This window comes from Nomascus leucogenys, chromosome 10 (genome assembly GCF_006542625.1).
Source record: "Nomascus leucogenys isolate Asia chromosome 10, Asia_NLE_v1, whole genome shotgun sequence".
Lineage (NCBI taxonomy): Eukaryota > Metazoa > Chordata > Mammalia > Primates > Hylobatidae > Nomascus > Nomascus leucogenys.
This window is the reverse complement of record NC_044390.1, coordinates 69,074,291-69,094,547: the sequence shown is the minus strand read 5'-3', so window position 1 is coordinate 69,094,547 and position 20,257 is coordinate 69,074,291. Positions and strand designations below refer to the sequence as shown.

Genomic DNA, 20,257 nt, shown 5'->3' with positions numbered 1-20,257 from the left:
TTAGATGCTAGGAAGAACTTGTTTACTATAATGGTTGTGAAAGGCAGATACAAATGTGGTTGTAGAATGTTTCTATCTGTAAGAAGATAATCTGAAGATAGTAGGGGGGAAAGTATCTTTCACAGATAGAGGATATGAACTGAGCATCCTCCAGTAAGAAAGAGGAAGTGAGAACAAAGAAAGTAATAGCATAATACTTCTGAGTAGTTGTTTCTTCAGTCCAAATAGACCTAAGTTCAAATCCTAGCTTACCAGTTCCAATTAACAACTCTGACCCTCAGTTTCCTCCTCTAACAGGCGATCACAGTACACCCGCCTCTGAGAGTGACTGTGAGGTTGAGACAAAATATATCCAATAATATGGGAGGTGTTCAATAAATATTCATTTTATTCTTGTCTTACAAATGTTTTCCTGTTCTGCGACTCTATGATTCAGCACTTCCTGGAATTCTAAGGCACTAGAAACTTTCCAAAGAGTTTAAACTGCTTAATTGCTAGCTTCCAAGCTCTTCCCAGCATTTCTTTAAGAGGTGAATGATAGAAATGGATCACAAATCAGACAGACAAATTGCACTTTGTTTGCTGGTCTAGCAATATCCCCTCACATGCTATTTTCTCCATTGTTCTCACTGGGACAAGAATGGGATTGTCAAAAACAAGTCACACCCTGCAATGTATAGAATTAGGATGGGATGTGACTATTGCTCCTACACTTTGCTGCCTGCAGAGATAAGCACCTGAAGTCTCTTAAGGGCTTGAGACTGGGGTCCAGCACAGGGTGGTGGGAAGGACATTGCTTTGGGGAACAATTGTCTAGAAGCTCCGGGACTGGCCAGGCTGGTACCTCTCTGCATGACTCCCTGGTCCCCTCCTGTACTTAATGCAAGGACAAAATTAGGTGAGTGCAAAAGACTCTTCAAACTCAGAGTTTCTCTGAGCTGGTGATTGCTGTGGGTGGAGAGTGATTCCTCTGTCCTTTGCTGGTTTCTGTGGGCTATATTCCTGGATCTTGTTTCCTCTTTCTCTTGAGGAAAACATTTTAAAAGTTTATGTAAAGTCTTCTCTCCTACGTGGGAGGCTCTGTGTAGGGGCTGTGTTGGTGGGTAATAACAAGGGAAGATGTAGAGAAAAAAAAAACCAACCTGAGCATTTGCTGCTGACAATTCCCTTAAGTCTCTTGTGTTTGACTCTATAAGTCTTTTGTGTTTGGCTTGGATAGGGAGGCCTGTCTGTCTTGTTCTGCTTCACAAGAGAACAATAAAGACATGATAAGTCTACGTGGTATATCCACATACGTGGGAGGCTCTGTGTAGGGGCAGTATTGGCTGGTAATAACCTCCTCTCCCCTCCCCTCCCCTCCCTTCCCTCCCCCTCCTCTCCCCTCCCCTTCCCTCCTCTCCCCTCCCCTTCCCTCATCTCCTCTCCTCTCCTATCCTCTCTCAATTGCCTCCAATCCTTTTATAGCCTGCCACATCATTAAAAAGAGTCTTATTGTATAAGTCTTGAGCCCAAAGTCTAGAGAAAAAATTTAAATTACAAAGAACTTATGTCCTAAAAAAGTTTGTTCTTTTCCTCACATGTACAATTTATTCCCCCTTTAAAATGAGAAAGCTGGTGAAGGAAAGAACCATTCATTTCTCAACTCATAGGTTCTATGTTTCTTCATTAAGAACTTCCATGGTAGAATGTAGTTGCCCCAAGGTGGAAACAAACCACTGACAAGCAGTTGTTGAAAAGAGTTGCTTTATGTGATTTTCTGTCTATAAAGAGAATGAGCAAAAGAAAGATATTACTTATCCTGATTCTATCTCCACCATTGTATTCCTCCAACAGAAAGCCAGGGAGAAACCCAAATTGCTCTCAGTAGCTTTCCATTCAGCTAGAAAAGGAATTGCCGAAATCCCTCCCTCCCTCCGTTTGCTACAACTTTGGTTTGCCCTTTCTTGCTGTTTGTGGAGGGGTGGCCATTACTACAGTCCCCTAGTGCCCCCTGTCGTTCATATTGCGAAAATAACCAGGCAGCATGAACTACTAAACTTTTGGTTCCTTATCTTAAAACCCTTTAAACTTTTTGGATACATCTCAAAAATCCAAAATTGTGATTCCACCTTTAATTCACTGAGGGGAAGTTTATAGTCAACTTATATTATTATTTCATAAACAGAATGTGAGGGAGGGTCCTTAGAATCTATTCAGCCAATTGTGCGTTTTGTTCTGTTCTGTTTTGTTTTGTTTTACCAAGTATGGGATTAGTTATGAGAGATATTTGCTGTTATTATGTGAAACCAAAGAGGGTTAGGAAATGCTGGGTTGAATAAGAATTAAGTAACATTAAACAAGGAGCTTCTTTCCTGCTGGCCTTCTCAGAGCATTTAATATGGACTGTGTCTCTCCCAAGGGAAAGGCAATTTCCCAATCGTGCTTTTGACAACAGAACCGCTTTTTATATGAATTTCTTGCAGGGCCAATATTCCAGGGAACACACTTGGGAAGTGCTAATCAAGTCCAAATGAATCGTTCTACAAGTCTGGAAACTGAGGCCCAGGGAGGTGCCAGTGACTGGGTGGTAGTAGACACTGCAAGGCCCCTGTCAGGAGGCTCCCAGGCCACTTCCTCACCAGGATCCCTCCCATTCATTGGAGTTGGCCTTTAGTATTTCTGTATCCATAAAGCGTGTTTACTTGTGGAATGGGGAATGGTGTTGCCTTTAGCCAAGGATGTTGGAAAAGTTTAGTAAACCTTTTTTCAAGAATGCTCTAACTCCATGGGGAAGAGAATTTGCTTCCGATATTTTCAATTCAATTTCTTTCAGTCTCTTGTGAAGAACTTCATTGCTTTCTAAAAAGCTCCTATTCAACAAATTTGCATTAAGCACCTACTATGCACAGATACAAAGGAGGTCAAGATAATGCATTACTTTGGATAAGAGAAAATATTTGGGGGTCAAGTTCTGGTTCTGCTACATCCTGACTGTGTATAATTGGACAAGTTGCTCATCATCTTCTAAGACCCAGACTCCCCATCTATAAAATGGGAGTAATAATACCCCCCTCCAGAGGAATTGTTGAGGATTCCATTAGATAATACATGTTAAATGGCCAGCACAGCGCCAGCACATGTAAAGTACTCAATGAATATTTGCCGTTGCTATTATTGTTGTTAGGATTGTTATTGTTGGGATTATTGAGGCATGGTCCCTGCCCTCAGGGACTTAGCTCAGCTGGAGAAAGAAGACAAGCACGCCCAGAAACTTGAAATAGCGATATAAGGGAATAGATAGATCAGAGACAGCAACTAGGCTTCACAGAACTCCAGTCAGCCTTTAGTGGCTGCCTCCAGTGCTGTGTTGGGAAGAATTCTGAGGGTTTTGCCAGCTACACAAGGAAAAAGCACCAACATCAATTAGTGATATCTGTCACGGATGTGTGGAGAGTGGGTACGTGTTTATATGACATGTATTTGCCATTCTTAGAATGAACAATGAAATGCCAGGTGTGGCAGATTCGACAGAACAGTGATTTCTGGAGGAGGTAAGAAAGTTGGACCTGGAGAATGGGTAGCACATGAGTGGAAAATAGATAAAGGAAGGAAGAAATATTTGACATTCAGAACTTGTGGCATATGCCAAGGATAAAACCAACATGGGCCACTTGGGTGGCAGTAAGTAAACTAGCCTGTCTAGAGTAAGTCTTGATGCTAAAGATTAGCTCTATAAATATGGTAACCAGCAATGCCACGCTGGTTTCCCAACATCAAACAAGCTGTCCTGTTGTTTCCATAAATTCCCTCATATGCTATGTGCCCGAGTTTGAGGTTCAGAAAATGTGAACACCATTCAGTCTTTATAACCATCTTCTCTACCATGGAACTGTGCAAAGGCTCTTTCCCACTGCCTTTGCTCATGGAGACTATATTTTGGTGTAAGTCCATGGCTGCTGTTCAGAGAGCCCATCACCCTTTGTGTACTTTAGAAAGTCTTTATGAATGTTTTTCATTATGCACAGATGGTATTACAGCCCCAGGCATCTGAACTTCTCAACAAATGCACACATGGAAAAAAGTTGTTGAAAATGAAAAGCGAAGATCCAAGCTACCAGAAACTGTAGCATCCAGGTATGCTATGTGCCTCCTCTATATCTGGTACTACACCAGCTCTGGGAGGGGTGGTGAAAAGGTGTTCATTAAAGCCACAAATGAGGATGAGAAGTTTTGAAAAATTCCTGTTTGCAAGACTTCATCACTTGGTATCATGAGATTTTGTTCATCCCCTCTTTTTTATTATCTACCATGCAATAATAGTAGACAGTCTTCTGTAGTAGTTAGGACTTGTGTGGTTACAAGTGACAGAGACTTAATTCAAATTCATTTGGGCAAAAGGAGTGGGAAGGGTATTAAGAGATAATGTGATGGCCATGAACACTAGCAAGGTTCTGTTTGATTCTTCTTGTTTCTGTGGCTCCACTTGATCTCTTCATTAGCTTCATTCTTCACTTCAGCTAGAGATGAGCCTTCTCTGTGCAGTGAAAAACAAGGGAGCCAATAGCACCTAAATTTACCAGTACATCCACATAGATTTGGTCCCTAGAAAGACACTATCTTAACATTGTCTCTGGTTCTGAGTCAAAACGTCTCAAAAAAGAACTCACTGAAGCAGTTTGCATCAATTCCTGTGGCAGCTACAAAGATGGGATTGGGTAAGGGAAACTTCTGGAAGGAGAGGAGGGAGGTGCTTGGTAAACAATATAAGAGATGCCTGCTAAAACTTCCCTTATCTACCTTTTCATGCCAACTCAGCTACCAATCAACAATTCCACTCATTTAATAAGCACCTATTTGCTTATTGAGTGTCTGCTACATGCCAGGTGCTGTGCTAGATTTCAGGGATGCAAAGGGGAACATGATGCTTTTTAAATTATGTTCCTCTTAGAATGCTAGGCATTCAGAGAGACAGAGGAATATCAAATATGGTGGGTTTAGGATGTCTAGGAACTCGCCATATAACTGGAGAAAGGAGACTATGTATTTGGAGAATAATAAGTGGTAAACTGTTAAGTGGTAAACTGTGTGCCACGGGTGATGAGGGTAAGAGAAACTTCAAGGTAACTGAGGTCAGCAAGGCCTGGAGCATTCAGGAGAGGAGAAGCGTCTTGGAGTGATACTTCTGTGAGGTCTTTAAAGGGTGAGGAAGCTTTGTTTATGACTACATGTGTTTAAAGTGCAGTATTTTCACAACATCACACTAAGTGAGGCCCTCTGCATCTGGAGGCGTTCTGGAATGCAGCCGTCAGCCGGTGGCCCTGTTCCTTTCTCAGAGACAGGACTACCACCCACAGCTCTTCTGATAGCCTTGTTTTTAATTGCCATGGCCTGTTGGATCAAAGCCTCTGAGTTTGATGCTAGTTCAAAATAATTTCCTTCAAGGATTAACTCATCTTTTTGGGCTTGAGGAGCTACAACAAGCAACATCTGGTATAGCCTGCAGAGGGATTTTTTTTTTTCACCCAAGGAGTTTCAAGTTTCAACATGTGAGCCATCCTGCTGAATAACATCATCAACGGGAAACGGCACGCAGAGACCTTATCTTGTAATGAGAGCTCTGTGTAACACCCCACAGTCATGTTTTGCATCGACTATAATAGATGGTGCAAACTGTAACAGGTTCCTTCTCACTTTGTTTCCTGCCAAAGTGACTGAGTTCCACACTGACGGGGTTGAAATCCCCTTGTGGGTTTCCTCTGGGGCCATTCCATAGCCCATCCTAGTGCCGTTAATAACACCCTCCCTGTGTTCGTCAGGCCCACGTTTTAATGCCGTCATAGGGAGTCTCTTGGTCAGTTCCTATTATCAGATCCCATCAGTCACTTCCCTGTCTGCCTAGGTTTCCTGGAAAATTCCTGAGACCATCTCCTTGCTTTTGGTAAATCCTGGCTTCATTCCTCCATGCTGTGTTTTCTGTATTCCCAGCTCTCCCCTTTGCATCCCTTGGGCTAGTCCCACCACCCCTGGAATTCTCTCTGAGGTCAAGATTTTGCAATGCTTTTAAAGGTGAAACAGTGTAATAGCTAAAGTTTAGTGTTATGTGTCAGGGATGTATTATTTATAGGGGTGCTATTATCATCACCCATGACTTACCAGTGAGAAAAATGAGGCTCAGAGTTTGATTGAATTGCCCAAGTACAACACATAAACTCACATCTTTCTCACACTTAAGACTGTGCTCTTTTTAAGGGATAAAATAGGGACCTACAGAATGGTCATGGGAGTCCTGAGTTCCAAGTAGAGGAGGGAGAAGGAAAGAGAAATGAGGAAAACTCCAAGAGTGGCAGCTCTGAATTCAAAGGAAGAGAATTTACAGACATTGTCAACTGCGTCTAAAGCCAGAACAGGTTTGAGAATATAGACACCATTGGCATGAAGATGCCTACTGGCAAATCTTTTCAACAAAGATTTCAGTAATGGGTCTGGAAGAGGTTATTAGGAAGAGGGTAAAATGATACAGATGGCAAACAAAAGCAAAGAGCAGCCACATAGATGGTGGAATGAAGCAGGAGAGTTGTTTTGTATCCACTAAATGGAAAACTCTGGGGCAGGTCCCAGAAACTGTGTTTTAACAAACCCTCCAGGTGATCCTGATGCACACTAAAGTTAGCAAACCGCTACTACAGAACCATGCTTCTCAGCCTTGGCTGCACACTGAAATCACCTGAAATAATAATGCTTCCATCTGACTTCCTGAAATTCTGATTTAATTGCTCCAGGCAACAGGGTTTTAAAAAACTCTCCAGGTGATTCTAATGTGCAGCCAGAGTTGAAAACTGCTGCCGTACAGGGAGAAGACAGTTGAGGGTGTGCAGTCGAAAAGGAGATGGAAGGGCTATAAGAGCATCTGCCATGCACAGCTCTGGCTGGGCGTTTCAAGCTTCAGTGGGCAGGCATAAGGATCACCAACAAGCTCCCAGGTGCTTTACAGGCGTTGCTTCAAGGAATCCTCGTGACAAGCCTACAAGGCAGGTGCCAGCGTTATTCCCACTTTACAGATAAGGATACTGAGACACCAAGATGTTATCTGACTTGACTGGGGCATGACAGAAACGAAATGGTAGGTCTTGAAAATTAGGTCTTGACTCCAAAGTACTTATTCTTTAAAAAAAAATTATGATAAAATATACATACCATAAAATTTACCACTTTAATCATTTTAAAGTATTTACAATTTCATGGTATTCACAATGTTGTACAACTATCCATTTCCAGGAATTTTTCACCATCCCAAACAGAAACTCTTATCCATTAAGCAATAATTCCCCATCTCCCCCTGTCCCCAGCCCCTGGTAACTTCTATTCTGCTTTTTCTTTATGAATCAAAGTACTGATTCTTAATCACTATATTTCAGGATTGGCTCAAAGACGAGATGGAGGTATCAAATTGGATCAAACATTTTCCTTGAATTGATAGCATGTCTGAGCTAAGTGAGGCCACCATCAGCAATTTGTTCCCAAAATATGGAACAACTTGTAACTTCCCCCAAACAGCACATCCTCTTTTGCCTGTGTGTCAAAGCACATGCCAATTTGTCCAGGACATGTGCCTCTTCCCTTCTCGCCTTTATTTAGCAAACTCCATCTTCTCCAAGTCTCTTGCCAGGCATGACCACTCCTGGGGATCTGAATCAAGTGCTTCAACTAGTGTGGTCCCATAGACCAGGACTTCAAAAACTGACATTCATTCCAATCACCTAGAGATCTTGTTAAAATGCAGATTCGCATTTACTGAGCTGGCTCAGGGCACTAAGATTCTGCATTTCTTTCTTTCTTCAGACACAGCGTCTCACTTTGTTGCCCAGGCTGGAGCACAGTGGTGCAATCATAGCTCACTGAAGCCTCAAACTCCTGGGCTCAAGCCATCCATTCTGCTGCCTTAACTCTCAAGTAACTAGGACTACAGATATGTGCCACCACACCAGCTAATTTTTTTTTTTTTTTTGAGAGATGGGGTCTTGGTGTGTTGCCCAGGCAGGCCTCAATTTCTTGGCCTGAAGTGATACTCCTACCTCAGCCTCCCAAAGCTGAGATTACAGATTTGAGCTACTGCCCTAGGACTTAGATTCTGCATTTCTACAGAGCTTCCAAGTGATGGTCATGCTGCTGGTCCCTGGACAAAACCCTGAATAGTGAAGCCATAGGTTGCGGTGATTTGCCATGGTACAAATTGCTACAGTATCCCGTTGACTGTTTCTCTACTCCACTATAAATATCTTGAGGGCAAAAACTCATCTTATTATTATATTCCTGGAGCCTAACATTGTACTACCCACAGTGACAATAAATGTGAATAGAGCAATAGATAAATGAGCAAACAGGCTGGAAGGCTAGAAGGAACCAGATCTGTGAGGAACCTCATAAGCCACACTAAGGAATTTGAAATGTATCATGACATCACGGGTAGATACTGAAAGGTCTGAAAAGGGTGATAGATCAAATGTTTATGTGCAGTGTGTAAGATACTTTGGAAAGGACCAAGATTGAAGTAAAGGAAACCGTAGCAAGCTACTACACGAGTCTAAGCAAATAATTTTGAAGGCCTGAACTAAGGCAGTGATAGCAGGGAGAATGTAATGGGAAGAGGATTCAAGACCATATGGATGGGTTGACCATACATCCCCATTTGCTTCAGACAGTTTACCCTGGGTATGATTATTAGTAGTGTCCCATTTGCTCCCCAAAATGCCCCAATTTGGATGATAATTATCTATTCATACTGTACATAGGAGCCTTTTTTTTTTCTTTGAGACGGAGTCTCACTCACTCTGTCACCCAGGCTGGAGTGCAGTGGTGCAATCTCAGCTCACTGCAACCTCCGCCTCCAGGGTTCACGTGATTTTCCTGCCTTAGCCTCCTGAGTAGTTGGGATTAGAGGTATGTGCCACCACGCCAGCTAATTTTCGTATTTTTAGTAGAGACAGGGTTTCACTATGTTGGCCAGGCTGGTCTTGGAACTCCTGACCTCAAATGATCCACCGGCCTGGGCCTCCGAAAGTGCTGGGATTACAAGCGTGAGCCACTGCACCCAGCCAGGAGACAATGTTAACAGAACATGGGGTGTGGGCTTTGAGCAAAGTGAGATGTCTAGGATAATGCTCATGTTTCTGCCCTGGGTGAACCAACAGATGGTAACATCATTGACCAACCTAGGCAATCCAGGAGATAAAGCAGTAGGAGAAGTTTCTCTTTAAAATAAAAATATTTAGGTTAAGGAGCCGTTGCAAAGTATTAAGTAAATTTTGGTACACAGCATGACAAGAAATTTCAAAAGAAGCACAGATGGCTGAAGTTTGGAACACTGATGGAAGGTATCACCAAGTGAAAACATCCTCCCTCCCTGGCGCTCTGAATCAAATTAATTTCAGAGCAATGTACTACATTAGGAAACCTTCCCTATGTGCTATTCAGACCAACTGCAGACGGGCTGTCACAAAGGCTAACGAATTCCGAGTTTTATTTCTCACTCCTTATTCTCTTCCCTTCAAGTCATTGCTGTGAATGCTCCAAACAACTGGATCACAGTTGACTGCAGTCATTGAGACAGTCAATATAAAGATATACCAAGCCAAGGCCAGGTTCAGTCTGAAAACCACATCGCTTGGTTCAACTGTCCTGAGTCAAAGGTCAGTAACACGAAAATGTTCTACCACATTTATAAGCCACATGACTCAAGATCCTTACTAATCTCTACTCATATTTGCCAACATCTCAGCTTTTTTCTACCGCCTACAACATTTCAACAAGTAGGTAATTATTTAATAAATCTCAGAACATACCTTTGCTTCTTCTGGCCAGAGACCCGGGGTTTTCCTGGTTTCAATTTCAAGGCGGCTCTTACTTAAGGGTCCAAATGCAATCAAGCGGAAGAATAAATTCACCTGCTAGAGGCTATTAAGAGAACTTTAAAACAAAACTAGCTTTTCAAGTATTAAAAGGAAATGAAAGACTGAACTAAGCTCAGTATTCATTTTAATATGCGTGTTAAAGGTTACGTTTGCAGCTGTCAAAGCACTGGCCAATTCTAAATACATCACTCTTCACCTTAAATCAGATGTCTTAGGTGGTACCCACAACCTGCTACTCTGGGCTGACCCTGAGTAAAAGGATTGTTAAAGAAGGTGAAGTTGGTCTTCCAGGCTTTCCTGTCACCCATGCTGATATTAGCCTGATGAGCAAGGGAGAGCAAGAGAGCTGGAACCCAGGAGCCAGAGTCCTCACCACTTCCTGCTGCTGCTTCAGCTCCAAGAAGACTAACTTACGTGCTGCTGATCTGAATCAGATCCATACATGTGACAAGACTGAGGGCTGAGGAAAACAACCTGATTCAAAAACGAACTGAACAGATGTTTCTCCGAAGAAGATATATGGGTGACCAATAAGCACATGAAAAAATGCAACATCACTAATTCTTAGGGAAATGCAAACCAAAATACTGTGAGATACCACCTCACACCCATTAGGAAGGCTACTAACAAAAAAATGGAAAATATGTCAGGTGCTGTGGTTTGTGCCTGTAATCCCAGCTACTTGAGAGGCTGAGGCATAAGGATCTCTTGAGCCAAGGAATTGGAGACCAGCCTGGGTAACATACCAAGACCCTCAAATCTAAAATAAATAGGAAAAAACAAATGTTGGTGAGGATGTGAAGAAATCAGAATCCTTGTGCACTGTTGGTGGGACTGTAAAATGGTACAGCTGCCATGGAAAACAGTATGGTGGTTCCTCAAAAAATTAAAAATAGAATTTCCATATGATCCAGCAATCCCACTTCTTGGTATATACCCAGAAGAATTTAAAGCAGGATCTCAAAGAAATATTTGTACACACATGTTTGTAGCAGCATTATTCACAATGTGGAAGCAACTGAAGTATTCATCAACAGATGATTGGTAAACAAAGTGGGTATAAATGTACAATGGAATCTTACTAAGCCTTAATATGCAAAAAATTCCAACACATGCTACAACATGGATGGTGCTGAGACATTACACTAAATGAAATAAGCCAGTCACAAAAAGAGAAATGCTGTATGATTCCACTTATAGGAGGTATCTACAATAGTCAAAATCATAGAGCCAGAAAGTAGAATAATGGTTGCCAGGGGCTGGGCCAAGAGGGAATCAGGAGTTATTGTTCAATGGGCACACAGTTTCAGTTTTACAAGATGAAAAGGGTTCTGGAGATGGATGGTGGTGATGGTTGTGCAACGTTATGAATGTATTCAAAACCACTGAACTGCACACTTAAAAATGGCTACAATGGCCAGGCATGCTGGCTCAAGCCTATAATGCCAACACTTTGGGAGGCCCAGGCAAAAGGATCTCTTGAGTCCAGGAGTTTGAGGCCAGCCTAGGCAACATAGTGAGACCCTATCGCTACAAAAAATACAAAAATTAGCCAAGCCTGGTGGTGCACACCTGTAGTCCCAGCTACTTGGGAGGCTGAGGTGGGAGGATCACTTGAGCCCAGAGGTTGAGGCTGCAGTGAGCCAAGATCCCACCACTGCACTCCAGTTTGGGAGACAGAGTGAGATCTGTCTCAAAAAAAAAAAAAAAAAAACGCCAAGATGATAAAATTTATGTTATATTTTACCGCAGTAAAATAATAATAATGGTCACCAACAGTGTTCAAAAATAATAATAAAATAATAGTAGTAATAAATTAAAATAACTTTTTTAAAAAGTGAGCACTGAGGACTTCTTTTACCCAGCCCTGTGATAGCCTAGATGGTCCTTTCCCTGGGCCTCACCATGACTTGTCCTTTGGGAAGTCCAGACAGACGGACGACAACCCCCAGTCCCTCTTACTGCACCGTCCAGAAGCAAAAGATACCAGGAGTTGAGAGTCGTAAGAATCCACACCTCACAGCCACCAGAGCCTGAATCGTACTGAAAGCCTGCTGCACCCCTGTCTACTGCCCAGTGGAATCCTCGGCCTCTTCAGTGCTCCTCCTCAGGCTGTGGTGGATGCAGGAGAACTGATATGGCTTGGCTATGTCCCCACCTAAAATCTCATCTTGAATTGTAATAATCCCCACGTGTCAAGGCGGGACCAGGTGGAGATAATTGAATCATGAGGGCGGTTTCCCCCATATTGTTCTTGTGATACTGAGTTCACACGAGATGCGGGGGTTTTATAAGGGGCATCCCCCTTTGCTCAGCCCTCATTCTCTCTCCTGCTGCCATGTGAAGAAGGATTTGTTTGCTTCCCCTTTCGCCATGATTATAAGTTTCCTGAGGCCTCCCTAGCCGTGTGAAACTGTAAGCCAATTAAAGCTCTTTTCTTTATAAATTACCCAGTCTCTGGTATGTCTTTATTAGCAGCGTGAGAACTGACTCATACAAGAACTGACCCCCATTCCCACCAAAGACCAGGTGTTTCATACAAACCCTCTCTTACTGTTTCTACTCCTGATTCCTATCACCTGCTCCCACCCCAACAATTCTTAGATGCCCAGAGTTCAACCAGGACCTGCCCTTTTGAAGTGGCAATCCAAACATTTCACCCATTTTTCTAAACTTGCCAGCTTAAAGGTTTCATTTCTCAAGGCCTTATATAACCCTAGAAAAGCTGACAAATTAATTCATACTCATAAGGCAGTGACTGGGAATCACATTGTCAACATGGCAAAGGTTGACCATAGGAGTCACAGTCCTGGATTTGGTTCTAGCCCCATCATTTGGTATCTGGTGACAACCTCGCTACATCTTAATTTCCTCATTAATAAAATAGGGTTAACTATGAGGAAACGCCCTCCTCACAGTGTCTGTGATATAGGAAATACTCAATCAGTATTAACAGAACCTAAGTGATCATGCAAGCAGATGAAGAAATATCCTTAGTTTTTAGGTGAAAGTCCCTGAATACCTGGTACTGAAAAAATTATGATGCCTCCCCATAGGTAATTCCAAATAATATTTTCTTTTTCCAAATGACATAAAGGATACATTTGGGCAAACATAAAGCTGATTATTTCCAAGTCAATTTTTAAGTTTCTCAAAGGTAAAGTTTCTTTCCTCTCTCCCTCTCTCTCTCTGACTACTGCATTGCTGGTGTCCCCCACTCATTGAGTCATTCTGCAGTGACCACCAAGCTACAAGGTCAGGGAGGATCAAAAGGTCTGTGGGTTGCCCCTGGTGTTCTGTCCTGGATCACTTTGCCAGAAAGGAGGAGAGAATATTGTGCTTGATTGTTGATGTCTATAAAAGTACAATCGTCTCCAGCTGGGCACGGTCGCTCACGCCTGTAATCCTAGCACTTTGGGAGGCCGAAGTGGGCAGATCATGAGGTCAAGAGATCGAGACCATCCTAGCTAACATGGTGAAACCCCATCTTTACTAAAAATACAAAACTTAGCTGGACGTGGTGGTACATGCCTGTTGTCCCAGCTACTCGGGAGGCTGAGACAGGAGAATCATTGAACCCGAGAGGCGGAGGTTGCAGTAAGCCAAGCTCGCACCACTGCACTTTAGCCTGGTGACAGAGCGAGACTCCATCTCAAAATTTAAAACAAACAAACAAAACAACAACAACAAAAATACAATCCTCTCAAAAGATAGGGAAGAAGTGTAAGACAAGTAACAGGACTTCAGAGAGATACCAAAAGGAAGTGAGTACAAACTGGAAGAGGCATTGAGAAAACTTTTGCAACTAATTGCAAAAGTTTGCAAGATCATAATGAAAAACCCAAGTGAACTGGAGACACTCTTGCCCATAAAAAGAAGACATGTCCGGGTTGGGGTAGGAGGCAGAAGACAGGTGAGTTCTGCTGTCAGCAGAAAGAGGAGCACACAGCCTTGCATTCCCTGCAATAGGTGGTTACATAAAAGAGGGAACAAAAGGGGTGTTTGTAGAAGGCCCGTGACCAAGTTGGCAGGCCTCTGTCCCATACTATCTACTGCAACATCCACATTTGCACCTGATCTACAGTCATGGATGACTGAGTCACCAAGGAAACATGAACTTATATTCAGCATCTTCAGGTTAGAAGAAAATGTGTGTAAACAGAAAGATTCCTGGCTTGTCCAAGTGCAGTAGTGTTTATAACTAATTGATCACAACCAGTTACAGATTTCTTTTAGTTTTCTTTGAGACAAAGTCTCGTTCTATAGCCTAGATTGGAGTGCAGGGGCACGATCTCTGCTCACTGCAACCTCTGCTTCCCCAGGCTCAAGCGATCCTCCCCCCTTGCCTCCTGAGTAGCTGAGACCACAGCTTGCACCACCATTCTTGGTTAATTTTTTAATTTTTTTGTAGAGATGGGGTTTTGCTATGTTACTCAGGCTGGTCTTGAACTCCTAGACTCAAATGATCTACCCGCCTCAGCCTCCCAAAGTGTTGGGATCACAGGTGTGAGCCACCATGCCCAGCCCAGTTACAGATGTTTTTCTTCCTTCTCCACTCCACTGCTGCACTTGACCAGCCTTTAAAAAAAAAAAAAGAAAGAAAGAAAGAAAAAAGAAAAAGAAAAAGAGGTTCCCAACAAAAATATTCGAGTAAAAATGTTCTAAAGGCAAGATAACATTTGCAAAATAACAGATGAAGTTCCCAACATCCCACTCACTGGAATTTCTCCTAGAGATTTTCTTGCACATGTGTGATACGATGTATGTACAAGGTCATCTACCTGTAATTGCAAAAATTTGGAAACCACGTAATTGCTCATCAGATAGGGAACTTGTTAAATAAATGATGGCACAGCCATACAATGGAATACTGTAAGGTATAAAACAAAGCAAATTAACCTTAAAAATGAGGGAGATCTCTATGTATTGATAAAGGAAACATCTCCAAGATACATTGCTGTGTCAAAAAAGTAAGGCTCGGCCGGGCACGGTGGCTCACACCTGTAATCCCAGCACTTTGGGAGGCTGAGGCGGGCGGATCACAAGGTCAGGAGATCTAGACCATCCTGGCTAACACAGTGAAATCCTGTCTCTACTAAAAATATAAAAAATTAGCCGGGCTTGGTGGCGGGGGCCTGTAGTCCCAGCTACGCCGGAGGCTGAGGCAGGAGAATGGCGTGAACCCGGGAGTCGGAGCTTGCAGTGAGCCGAGATCACGCCACTGCACTCCAGCCTGGGTAACAGAGTGAGACTCCATCTCAAAAAAAAAAAAAAAAAAAAGTAAGGCTCAAAACTGTTCATACAGTATACTATATTTGGGGTGAAAATGAAAAGGAAAACATGTTTAAAAACTTGATTTGGCTTGTATTTTCATAAAAATCTGATAAAAAGTGGATACCTAGGCTAAGCACAGTGGCTCACACCTGTAATCTCAGCACTGTGGGAGGCCAAGGCAGGTGGATCACTTGAGGTCAGGAGTTGACCAACATGGTGAAACCCCGTCTCGACTAAAATACAAAAGTTAGCTGGGTGTGGTGGTGGGCACCTGTAATCCCAGCTACTCGGGAGGCTGAGGCAGGGAGAACTGCTTGAACTCAGGAGGCATAGGTTGCAGTGAGCCGAGATCATGCTACTCCACTTCAGCCTGGGCAACAGAGCAAGGCTCTGTCATTAAAAAAAAAAAAAAGTGTATATCTTCAAGGAGAGAGTGAATTGAGTAAATGCAGGTAGGGAAAAGCAAAAAGGCTTTTCACAGTATACCTTTTCATATTGTTTTGAGTTTTGAATTGTGAAAATATTACTCAAATTTTTTGAAATAAAAACAAATGGTTCAGAGGGTGAGGGTTGTGAGTGGGGGCAGCTGAATCCACTTACATAAAAATGATCTTTCCTGTGAAGGCAAGTCTGTACTGAAAAAAAAAATGCAAAAGAAAAAAATGAAATAAAAATGACTCTAGATGATAGTAGTTTACTGTATTTTCATATTAGGGGAACTCTTGTGTATCTGTTATCAGTCAGGACTCTTACAGGTATAATCATCTGAAGTCTAACTCCAGTTTATTGAAGTTAGACACTTTATCAACTCATGTAACTGAGTCGTCCAGAGGTGGAACTGGCCTTGACGATGGCGGGGCACAGAGCAGTGCTCCTTGCTGAGGAACTACCTAAACCACAGGCTTTCCAGGCACCCCACGCCACCCTGTCTTCAACCACAAGGCAGATTGTTGACATCTTCTTCAGCATTTTCCAAGTATGGACTCTGGAGGTCACTGCCACCTCCAATATGGGTCTGGAAAACTGCTACCCTTCATTTTAGAAGATGAATCTGGGGCCGGGCGCAGTGGCTCACGCCTGTAATCCCAGCACTTTGGGGAGCCAAGGTGGGTGCATCACCTGGGGTCAGGAGTTTGAGACCAGCCTGGCCAACATGGTGAAACCCCACCTCTACTACAAATACAAAAAATAGACAGGCGTGGTGGCATGCGCCTGTAATTCCAGCTACTTGGGAGGCTGAGGCAGGAGAATCACTTGAACCCGGGAGGCAGGCAGAGGTTGCTGTGAGCCGAGATCACGCCATTGCACTCCATCCTGGGCGACAAGAGCGAGACTCCGTCTAAAAAAAAAAAAGAAGATGAATCTGCTGGGAGTGACCAAGAAGAGTCAGAGGCTTCTCCTCCAGGGCTTGAGGCTGTGGTTGCTCTCTTGTGCAACAGACATGATGCAGATGCATGACATTCTGGACTGGAGAATGTGGGGCATTCAGAGCCAGACCAAGAGTATGCGTGTGGGGAGACGGCTGGGCTTACTGGCTTGCCAGAATCAGGCAGTGGGAGAGAATGGGATACCACTTATCTTCCTCCCACTCCCCTTTCCTCATTCCAGGCTCAAACACCAGACTAGTGTGTCTCCAACTGAGTAAAAATGGGAACATGGGACAATGCCACATGTAAGGGATGTTAGGAAACCCAAACACAGCACAACACTGATGCACTTAATTTGGTTTATAAAATGCAATTTCTGTGGAATCCTCTGTGTTAATGTTAAAAAAGAAAAAAAAAGACCCACTTGATTAGAAATCAGGAAAACTGATTCTAAATAAGAGAGGCTAAATAAGAAAACAAGAACTTTTTAAAAATATAAACATAACTTTGGAGTTAACACAAGGTTTTTGTATTATCTAAATGGCTTATTTACTTTCAAATTCGAAAAGGTTATTAGCAAGTATACTTTGGTTTACTGTGAAGCGAGTTAGGTTGGCTTTTGGGTGGGGAGGGTATGAAGGGAAAGGGGGTTTAATTCTACAGTGGAATCTGCTGCTTTTTGTCTGTTAGAGACCCATTTCCACTCTTTTCTTCTGAGAAACAACTTTCAGCCACCATCAGCCCACTGGTTTCGGCGGTGTTGACCCCTCCCTGCTCCAGAGGTGAACATGTGACTCACGTCTGACCAATCAGAGCCTCAGACTTCCCAATGGCATGTGATCCAAACCAGCCAATGGGAGACAATTCATGGGCTTGTGGTTGGAACTGTTGAGAAGTCCTCTCTTTCCACCTCTTTTTGTGGCTAGGTTGTGGGTCTGGGGGTTCTAGATGCCGTCTCACTTCCACCAGGGGAAAGCCTGCCTGAGAATGAAGCCAGCTGAGAGGAGGAAAGAGAAGATGGAGTCCTAATGGCACATTTAGATCCAACCACCCATAAAGCCAGTTCCACTCCTAAATGTCTCAGTTACTTGAGGCAATATAGATTCCCTTTTCCCCTTCTTGTTGGATTTCTGATTCCCTTTTCTCCTTGTTGGATTTCTGATTCCCTTTTCTCCTTCTTGTTGGATTTCTGATCTCTTCATCTCTGAATCTTGACTGACATAAACTTCTGATGCTAACGTTTGAGAATCTACGAAGATGAACCAGTCGTGCCCACGTGGAAAACTACATGAATTAAGAAAGCATAAGGTTTAAATCGTAATCATACCTTTATAAAGTCCAAATGGATCTGGAATCATCTCCCAGATAAATCTACTTCATAGTAGTAGGCAAGTGACATTTTATAATTTAACAGAAAAACAAATTACTGGGCCGGGCGCAGTGGCTCATGCCTGTAGTCCCAGCACTTTGGGAGGCCGAGGCGGGCAGATCACGAGGTCAGGAGATTGAGACCATCCTGGCTAACACGGTGAAACCCCGTCTCTACTAAAATACAAAAAATTAGCTGGGCGTGGTGGTGGGCACCTGTAATCCCAGCTACTCAAGAGGCTGAGGCAGGAGAATCGCTTGAACCTGGGAGGCGGATGTTGCAGTGAGCCGAGATCGCGCCACTGCACTCCAGCCTGGGCAACAGAACGAGACTCCATCTCAAAAAAAGAAAAAAGAAAAAGAAAAACAAATTTTAAAATAAATATTTGATTTCATTTAACCATTTCAGCCATGAGGTACAAGGAAATGCAAGTTCATGGAAATTAGAAATAATACCAAAATGTGAATAAGACCGGGTTTGGAGGTCGCATGGAATCTGCTGAATATGGTTGTCTGGAGTGATTTTTTGGCCTTCTCAGTTTGCCAAGACAGGTGTACCATTTGGTCTAGCCCATGTAACAATTTCTGTGCTAACTGTCCAGGTTGAAGACAGTTGTCATAGAACGGTGATGCCCAAACAACTGAAATGTTTACAGTACACAAAGAAAAACAGTCAACATTACCAGGCGATACAGACTGTTTGTTTATTATGAAACTAACTGGTAAAGCAGAGTAAATCCCATTCTATATTATAGCACTACAAACGTCCTTAGTCATTCCTTCATTTGTTCATTCATTCATTCATGCATTCAGTGAGTATTTCTTAAGCACCTACAGTGTACCAGGAGGCACTGCGTTCATTGTAGCATTACAAAGATAAAGATTAAGGCACATACTCTGCCCTCAAGGAGCTCCCAATCTAATTGTGCAGAGAGATGTGAAAATGAAGCATGAAAATCCATCGTGAGGAGTGCTGATAACAAGTCTGCTTGAAGTGAGGCAGAACTATGAATTCGTTCCACCACAGGTCTCATGGGAAAGGTATGTGGCATTTCTCCTCCTCTTCAGAATAATGAATGCTTGACATAGCTTTCGTCACTGTCTTTCAGGTCCAGTGTTACAAGGGGGATCCCCAGCATTACAATGAGTCACAGTGAATCCAGAAATGGTTAGCATTCTCTTTATTTATTTTTGAGACAGGGTCTCACTCTGTTGTCCAGACTGGCGTGCATTGGCATGGCTCACTGCAGCCTCCACCTCCTGGGCACGTGTGGTTCTCCCACCTCAGCCTCCCAGGTAACTAGGACTACAGGCACATGCCACCGCACCCGGCTAATTTTTGTATTTTTGTTGTAGAGATGGGATTTTGCCATGTTTCCCAGTCTGGTCTCAAAGTCCCAGGCTCAAGTGATCCTCCTGCCTAGGCCTCCCAAATGCTAGGATTACAGGTGTGAGCCACCACAGCCAGCCAGCATTCTTTTTTTTTTTTTTTTTTTTGAGATGGAGTCTCGCTCTGTCGCCCAAGCTGGAGTGCAGTGGCACCATCTCGGCTCACTGCAAGCTCCGTCTCCCAGGTTCACGCCATTCTCCTGCCTCAGCCTCCCGAGTAGCTGGGACTACAGGCGCCCACCATCACACCCAGATGATTTTTTGTATTTTTAGTAGGGGCGGGGTTTCACCGTGTTAGCCAGGATGATCTCGATCTCCTGACCTCGTAATCCGCCCACCTCGGCCTCCCAGAGTGCTGGGATTACAGGCATGAGCCACTGCACCCGGCCCCAGCATTCTTAATGTTTTCGTACAAAGGTGTTTCTCTGTCAAACTCTTCCATTCACGTAAAGAAAACCATTGATGATGCATCTTAAAGAAAGCATGCTTACATTTGCCTTTTATTGCCAGATTTCTCTACTTGGCTTTATTAAAAGGCCCAAATGGCAGTGGTAGTGGTGTGGGACGTGTTCTAATAACATATGCTAAACACGCAGAGGGGAGGCAGCTTGTCATTGCAGAAGTACCTGACTGCCACTGAGCCTCACCCCTTTACTCACCCAACAAATAGTTAATGAAGAGCTACCCCTAACTCCCTACACCCCCATGCCCTCCGAAGCTGTCTACATGGGCTGCTCTGCCCTTGGCATGTGCCCTTGAGAGCTGATCCCACTTGGCCACACATGGGTTTATGCTCTAGGGTCTTTGAAAGAGAGAATTCCTGCTCTTCACCTTTCAAGCCTAAGCCTTAACATTTCAAGGGCTGCTTCTTCCTCTGGAATAACTTGCTTTTTATTGGTCATTCATGATTTGGGTGAAAAGATGGAGTCTGTAGTTCTTGCTTAACACAAAGAGCTTGACTCATATTTCCTA

The 20,257-nt window shown here is 43.3% G+C and overlaps 1 pseudogene; it reads right to left on the bottom strand.

The window, feature by feature from the left end:
- Positions 1 to 5,817, bottom strand: part of LOC115837039 — a 28,264-nt pseudogene extending 22,447 nt beyond the window's left edge.
- Positions 5,818 to 20,257: the final 14,440 nt, after the last annotated feature.